Source organism: Molossus molossus, unplaced genomic scaffold, assembly GCF_014108415.1.
Source record: "Molossus molossus isolate mMolMol1 unplaced genomic scaffold, mMolMol1.p scaffold_m16_p_4, whole genome shotgun sequence".
NCBI classification, from domain to species: domain Eukaryota; kingdom Metazoa; phylum Chordata; class Mammalia; order Chiroptera; family Molossidae; genus Molossus; species Molossus molossus.
The window spans coordinates 41,431,443-41,439,532 of NW_023425377.1; the positions used below are offsets into that span (position 1 = coordinate 41,431,443).

Here is an 8,090-nt window from a genome sequence, read left to right on the forward strand (position 1 = left end):
TGTGTATGTGGGTAACATCACTTGCAATGAAATAAAACTCGAAGTTTGTGCTCACAGGCTTACGCTTCTGTTATCTCTGCTGTTTTACTTACTGCCAGTCTTTAGTAAATGTATTATTTCTCAACCACAACCATTTCAAAAGAAGTCATTAGATAATAGATTTTCATCCCCAAATATTTTGTTACTATGACTGTACAATATCGAAATTTTGTCCTGGAATCAAAATATGGCATTAGGCCACAAGTTAGTACTGGACATGGAAGAAAGTGCACAGAAGGTGTACTTCATATTCATGGTTTTATGTATTCTAACTTTATTTTGAACTGATCATAGATTTACAGAAACGTTGTAAAGACATTTCAATTTTCATATATACTTCACCTAGCTTTCCCTTATGTTAGCATTTATATAACCTTAGTACAATGATCAGAACCAAGAAATATTTGATAAAATAAGCCAAAAACCTTATTCATATTTCACCAGTACTCATACTAATGTCCTTTTTCTATTCCAGAATATTACCCAGAAAATGCATTTACTTATTTCTATGTCTGCTACTGTCTAACAGTTCTTCCGTCTGTTTTTCAGGCCCTTATCACTTTTGAAGAGTATCAGTTATTTTGTCTAATGTTCCTCAATTTGAGTTTTCTCATGATTGAACTGAAGTTATGCTTTTGGGAAGAATATCACAGAAATGAAGTTGTATCCTCAGTCCATCATATCACAAGATTCCTAATATCAATATGTCATATTATATTATTGATGACATTGACCTTGATCACTTGGTTAAGGTGGTTTCTGTCAGTTTTCTCCACTTTAAAATTACTGTCTTTCCCTTTTAGTTAATAGATATCTTGGGAGAGATCTTTGAGACTATGCAAATTGTTTCTCCTCATGCCCACTAGTTTTAGTGGATGTTGTCTATGACAGTTATTTGGGGGAGGGAGGGCTGTTAAATTTTTAAAATAAATTTTTATTTTTCAATTACAGTTGACATACAACATTATATTAATTTCAGATGTACAACCCAGTGATTAGACATTTATATAACCTACGAAGTGATCACCTCAATAAATCTAGTACTCATCTGGTACCATAGTTATTACAATAGTTATTACATAGTTAATACGATATTACTGACTATATTCCCTATGCTATACTTTATATCCCAGGGACTATTTTGTATCTACCAATTTGTGCTTCTTAATCCCTAGTCCCCCAAACCTCTCCCCTCCAGCAACCATCAAAATGTTCTCTGTATCCATGAGTATGACAGTTATTACAGTGATGTTTTGCCAATGGTGATTTCCTATTTCCTTCTTTTACACTAATTGGAATGTTATAACGAAGACCTGTCTCATCTGCCCCATATTTATTTAATCAATTATTTATAGTATGGACTCAGATGTTTATTTTGTTATATGGGTTAAAATCCATAATACCATTTTTTTGCTCAAATTGTTCCTCCTTTGGCTATCAGGGGAGCTCCTTCAGGTTGGCTCCTTTGTTCTTTGAACAAATTTTCTCCTTTTTTTTTCTTTTTAGTATTATCTTACTTTCGGGGACAACAAGGTGTTTCAGATTCATCTTGCCTCCCTGACCCATCTTTGGAACCAACCACTTCTCCAAGGGACCTGCCTTGGCTTTAGATAGTGTTTAGAATTTAAGATCTGGGTAATGTCTTAGTATGGTTTTTACAAATTTTGAATGATAGTGTTCTAAGGTAGTTATACAAGGTGTGGAGTTTTTCCATTAGCTGGAAGAAATCAGATGTCACCACCTTCAACATTTCTTATCTTCGTTTTCCTATCACAGGACTCTTCCTCAGAGGCAATACTTTCTTTGACAAAGATGGAAGAGGGGAAGTCTTCAATTAAAAATTGTCATTACTGCCTACTTTATAATATATGTAAATTAAGACGTAGGACAAATATCCATTTTCTGACACCAGGCTGTGTTCTTGACAGGAAAAAAAAAAAAAAGAGTATAGGAGAGAGAGAGAACTTGGATTATGGTGTCTTAATTGAAAAAAGTGGACCCAAAGCAATATTTCAAATTGTATTTTTGTATGCTGTCTTGTAGATTTTTACACGCAGGAAAAACTGTGCCATAGAAAGATTAGATGTATGTGTATATATGTACATAGTAAAGATTGAGAATGGCCTTATGAAAAGAGCAAGAGAGAAAGGAAAGCCAATACAATAACAGGACCGCAGACATTCTCAGTTGAATTTAAGGAGAGGGTACTGATGGAAGCTGAGGAAATTGCCAATGTTCTAGAAAAATCTTTTGTGCACTCCCAAGAGTTTTTGTGTGTGGTAGTCAAGGTACCACAAACTTTAGTAGAACTTCTGTTTAAAAGGTACTGTACCGATGTATAAATAACACTTCAACAGTAGTTGTCTTGGTATTAATTCACGATCTAGTTGGGTAGACCAGACAGACAGAAACATAAAAAAAAAAAAAAACAGAAAAAGAGGACTTTCAGTTAAACTTGGCAAATTGAACCCATGTTTTTATTACCATTCCTCCTGAAATCAAACTAAAATGGCAGAAAAGAAACAAAAAACACAAACCCATAATAAAGCAAGACAATTTAAGCCACAGAGCTCTGGAGAGGCTCCAAACTTCACAGCACCATACACTTGTCAGCCAAGGTGTAAGGAGAGCTTGAAGACAGAAGGGCTGGTAGAAACTGTGTCCCTGCGAATCCATCCCCTGTTAATGCTATGTTAGTAGGTGTGTTTTTATTATTTTTATCCCTTTACTGTGATATTTTGTGAGTGAGCTGTAGTGAACACTTGTGTTCAATTGGCCATGATTAGTGAGTACTACATTAATTTAAAATCGAAGAAAACACAATAGAAGTTGCCATCTGCTAAGAGCCATTTTGGACAATGCATGTTATTAGGCCACATTGATAAATCCCCAGCACTAGATTTTACTCTCCCAAAAATTCTGGACAAAATGAACAGTGAAAAACCATGGAGCCCTGGCCAGTGCGGCTCAGTTGTTTGGGTGTCATCCCGTGCAACAAAAGTTCACTGGTTAGATTCCCGATCAGGGCACATACCCAGGTTGCAGGTTTGATTCCCAATTTGGGTGCATACGTGTACGGGAGGCAACCTGTCAATGTTCCTCTCTCAAAACAATGATTCTCTCTCTCTTTTCCTCTATCTCTAAAAATCAATAAAAAAATTTTTTTAAAACTTAAAAAACCATGAAACTGCTGGATACCTTTTTTTAAAAAAATGTGGGTATTGTGCTGTGTACTCTTGTTAAAACAATTCCCTTCCTTAAGAAGTTATGAGGGGACCCTGAAAAGATGATTTCTGTACTAGGCAAATCCATAAGAAAATATAGGATCACAAAACATGTACGCCAATACAACTAGATATTTGTGCAAGGAAAATCATCGCTAAGATAGTTAGCTATTGTTCAGGAAATCAATATGTGGACAAAAGAGAAAACACTCCTTCAAACAAAATTTAACAGCTATTACTAAGTACTTGTTTATCCTCTGAGGACTCAGGAGCTATTAATAAACAATTATCAATATGTCCTAAATGCTGCAAACAAGGGGCTGAGAGCTTAGTCTTATTATTATTTTTTTTTAATTTAAATTTCATTTTATTTTTTTAATATATTTTTATTGGTTTTTAATTTTTTTAAATCTTTATTGTTGAATGTATTACAGATGTTCCTCATTTTCCCCCCATTGTCCCCTCCTCCCAAATCCCGCCCCCCTCCCACCTTTTCCCACACTGTTGTCTGAGTCCACTGGTTATGCATGTAAGTTCTTTGGTTTATTTCTTCCCACTCTCCAACCCCCTTCTCTTTCAGGTTTGCCAGTCTATCAACAAATTTGTTCTTCTTAATCCCTTCACATTTTTCACCCATTCCCTCAACCCCCCTCCCATCTGGCAACCAACAAAATTTTCTCTGTGTCTATGAGAATGTTTCTGTTCTGCCTGTTCAATTTGTTGGTAGATGCCATTGTCGATATGTATTCATTGCCATTTTGTTTGTTCATACATTTTATCTTTTTCTTCAAAAAGACCCTTCAACATTTCATATAATAACGGTGTGGTGGTGATGAACTCCTTTAACTTTTCCTTGTCTGGGAAAGTCTTTATATGGCCATCGATTCTAAATGACAGCTTTGCAGGATAGAGTAACCTTGGTTGTAGGTTGTTGGTTTTCATCACTCTGAATATTTCTTGCCACTCCCTTCTGGCCTGCAAAGTTTCTTTTGAGAAATCACCTGACAGCCTCATGGGAACTCCCTCGTAGGTAACTAACTGCTTTTTTCTTGCTGCTTTTAAGATTCTCTCTTTGTCTTGAACCTTTTGCATTTTGATGATGATGTGTCTTGGTATGGGTCTCTTGGGATTCATCTTGTTTGTGACTCTCTGTGCTTCCTGTACTTGTATATCTGTTTACTTCACCAAGTTAGGGAAGTTTTCTGCCATGATTATTTCAAATAGGTTTTCAATTTCTTGATCTCTCTCTTCTCCTTCTGGCACCCCCAAGATGCGAATGTTGGCACGCTTGAGTCTCCTTACACTATTCTCACTTTTTAAAATTCTTTTTTCTTTTTGTTGTTCAAATTGGGTGTTTTTTGCTTCCTAATATTCCAAATTGATGGTTTGCTTCTTGGCTTTACCTACTCTACTATTTTTTTTTATTTTTTATCCTCACCCGAGGACATTTTTCCATTTTTTGTTCAGGTAGAGTGGGAGGGAGAGAGAGGAACAGAGAGAGAGAGAGAAACATCGATGTGAAAGGAACACATCGAGTGGCTGCCACCCGCACAACCGACCAGGGCCGGGGACAAACTGCAACCGAGGTACGCGCCCTTAGCGGGAACCGAACCCAGGTCTCTCAGGACCGCAGGCCGACGCTCTAACCGCTGAGCCAAACCAGCCAGGGCTACCTACTCTACTATTGAATCTGTGTAAATTATTCTTTATTTCAGTTAGTGCCTTCTTCTTTTCTGACTGTGCATCCTTCATTTCTGACTGCTCCTTTTTTATGATCTTGAGGCCCTCACTAAGTTCATTGAACATCCTTATAAGCAATATTTTGAACTCAGCATCTGTTAGGTGGCTTTTCTCCATTTCGCTTAGTTCTTTTCCTGGAGATTTTTTCTGTTCTTTCATTTGGGACCTGTTTCATTGTCTCCTCATTTTGGCTGCCTCCCTGTGTTTGTTTCTGTGTATTACTTAACGAGAGGTATGGGGCTATCTGAGATCAGATGCTGCTTGTTTGAAAGAATTTAGGAAAACTTGAAGCAGGATCCAAGACAGGCCAATCCTATGGTCAAGCAACTGGCAACAGCTTGGATGGGCCTGAAAGTTGGGTGGGGCGGGGCCTCAGGGAATCACCAGGGCGGGGCTACCAGTGTGAGCCAGGTTGCTAGAGTCCCAGATATGGCAACTGTCTGCCGCCCCAGGCACGGGCTCACTAAAGGAACAAAGGCCTCTGAGAGTACATTTGTCCTGGAGAAAGCCTCCTCTCCAGCCCTCGCTCCAGTGCCAAACAGCTCAGTTCTTCCCTGTCTCTGGCACCCCTCGAGCTGCCTCCCCTCCAAGCTTAGAGGGAGAGAGTCCCAGTAAGTCCTTGCGTGGGCCCTTTAAGAGGAGCTGCCTGGGGCTCCAGCTGCCTCAGCCTCCCTGAGCCTCAGTTCCCATTGCTTTTTCCAGTCAGAAGTTATGGGGACTTCTCTTCCTGGGGCGGGGGGATCCCTCAGTCCTCAGGGAGGACCTTCCCAGCGGAGGTATTCTTTTAATTCTTATCCGCCCACCACATGTGGGTGTGGACTAGCTTGTCCGCCTCCACCCCTCCTACCAGTCTCTATGTGGCTCGATTTCAGGCGGTTTTGAATGATGATTGTTCTGTAGTTTAGTTGTAACTTTGACGTGGTTGTGGGAGGACGTGATACCACGTTTACCTATGCCGCCATCTTGACCGAAAGTACTTAAATTTTATTTTTAAATGACAGTTTACATTCAGTATTATTTTGTATCAGTTTTAGGTGTACAGCATAGTGGTTAGCCAATAATACACTTTATATAGAGTGTCCCCTGATATTTCCTGTACTCATCTGGTACCATATATAGTTATATACAATATTATTGACTATTTTCTCTATTCTGTACTTTACAACTTAAAAAGAAAAAAAAGAGAGAGCTTAGTCTTAAACAATCATTTGAAGAGTTTTTAAGAGCTTGCCTTTCAAGGGGTGTTGATTTGGCTGAGAAAGACTTGTTGAGTGTGGCTGGAAGCCTGTTTGTATGGGAGACTGGTAGGAGATGAGGCTGCGAAGGTCTTGGGAATAGGATTGCTATATTATCAAGGGTATTATATATCAGGCTAAGGAATTTATATTTTATCTGAAAGATGACAGGAGAGCCTCACATTCTAGAAATATTTGAAATCTTTTTAAGAGTGTCAAGACTGGAAGCAAATAAACTAATTTAAGAGACTCGAACAATAAAAAGCAACCATGTCCCCTGACTCCACTAAGACTAAAATTGTTATTCAAATTCTACAATCTCAGTTTGTCTGCGATGGTATAACTTTTAAAATTTTCTTTTGGGTCTGACAATATTTATGTAATTCAGAAGGAAATCAAAATAATAGTACCAGATTCTTCAGAAAAAATAAAAAGAGAAAAGAATAGTAGTAGGAGTAGGAAGACATAAATATTAGTATAGAAATAATGAAAAAATTAATAAAACCCATGATGTTAATGGTACTTATAAATATATTTGTGTGTGATTAATATTCAATTATATGAAATTCATAGCTATTTAATTAATTGATCAGCTTCTAATCAATATTTAAATGATCAAGGAAAATTGTTTATTTCACATTTTATTAGATTCATTGGTTTAATATCTTTAGCATTAATATAAAAGAATAAAGACATTGTTACAACTGTTCAGAAGAGAAGTGAGGGTCAGTCCTGGTCACTATAGCCTTGCACACAGTGGGAACACACCCATTACAGTAGAGTCTATGTTGTGTGGTTTTAGAGCTCTTGTTTATCATTTATGTAAATCTAACACATTTATGCTAACCTATCACATTAACAATGAGAGTGGAGAGGAGATAACAGATATAAGAGATATTTAGGTGGTAGAACTAAGGGAATCAGTAATAAGTTGATTATGGTGGTGAGAGAAGTGTACCTAAGAAGGTTTAAAGATCTGTTGTTTGGATGACTGGGCAACTATTTAAATAAACACATTAATTTCAGAGAGCCAGTGGGAGTTTGAGAGGTTCTGTTGTTTCCAAAGATTCTTCAATCACTATGTCAACCAACACAGGTGTTTTGTTTTTTTCATATGATGAAGGTCAGGGATCTAAATGTATCCAAAAAGCTAGAGAGGCACCATTTGTCCCTATTGGAATGGCGGGTTTTGCAGCAATTGTTGCACATGGGTTATATAAATTGAAGAGTAGGGGAAATACTAAAATGCCCATTCACCTGACCCACATGTGCATGGTGGCCCAAGGCTTTGTTGTGGGACACTGACTCTTGGTATGGGCTATTCCATGTATAATGAATTCTGGGCAAAATCTAAACCTTAGAAGAAGAGATGCTGTCTTGATCTTTTTTTTCTTTTTTTTTTTAATGAGTGTTGTTTTCTTTTTATTTTTTTGCTACGTGCCCCTAGCGGGAACCAAACCCAGGACTCTCTGGTCCGCAGGCCAATGCAATAACCACTGAGCCAAACCGGCCAGGGCTGTCTTAGTCTTGTTGGGGAACTCATATTGCGGTTATATGTTTATGTGGAAAATAAGTCGTTTCAGACTTCCGGTCAAGATGGCGGCACAGGTAAACACGATATCGCGTCCTCCCACAACCACATCAAAGTTACAACTAAACTAGAGAACAACCATCATTCAAAACCACCTGAAATCAAGCTGAATGGAAGTCCTACAACTACGGAATTAAAGCAGCAGCCTCATCGAGACTGGTAGGAGGGATGGCTGACAGGCTGGTCCCACACCCACGTGTGGCGGGTGGATAAGAATTAGGAGGACACCTCCGCTGGGAAGGTCCGCCCTGAGGACTGAGG

General features: G+C 38.3%; 1 pseudogene; it reads left to right on the plus strand.

Annotated features, from left to right (window-relative positions):
- Window positions 1–7,318: 7,318 nt before the first annotated feature.
- Window positions 7,319–7,599, plus strand: LOC118616329 (annotated as a pseudogene).
- Window positions 7,600–8,090: the final 491 nt, after the last annotated feature.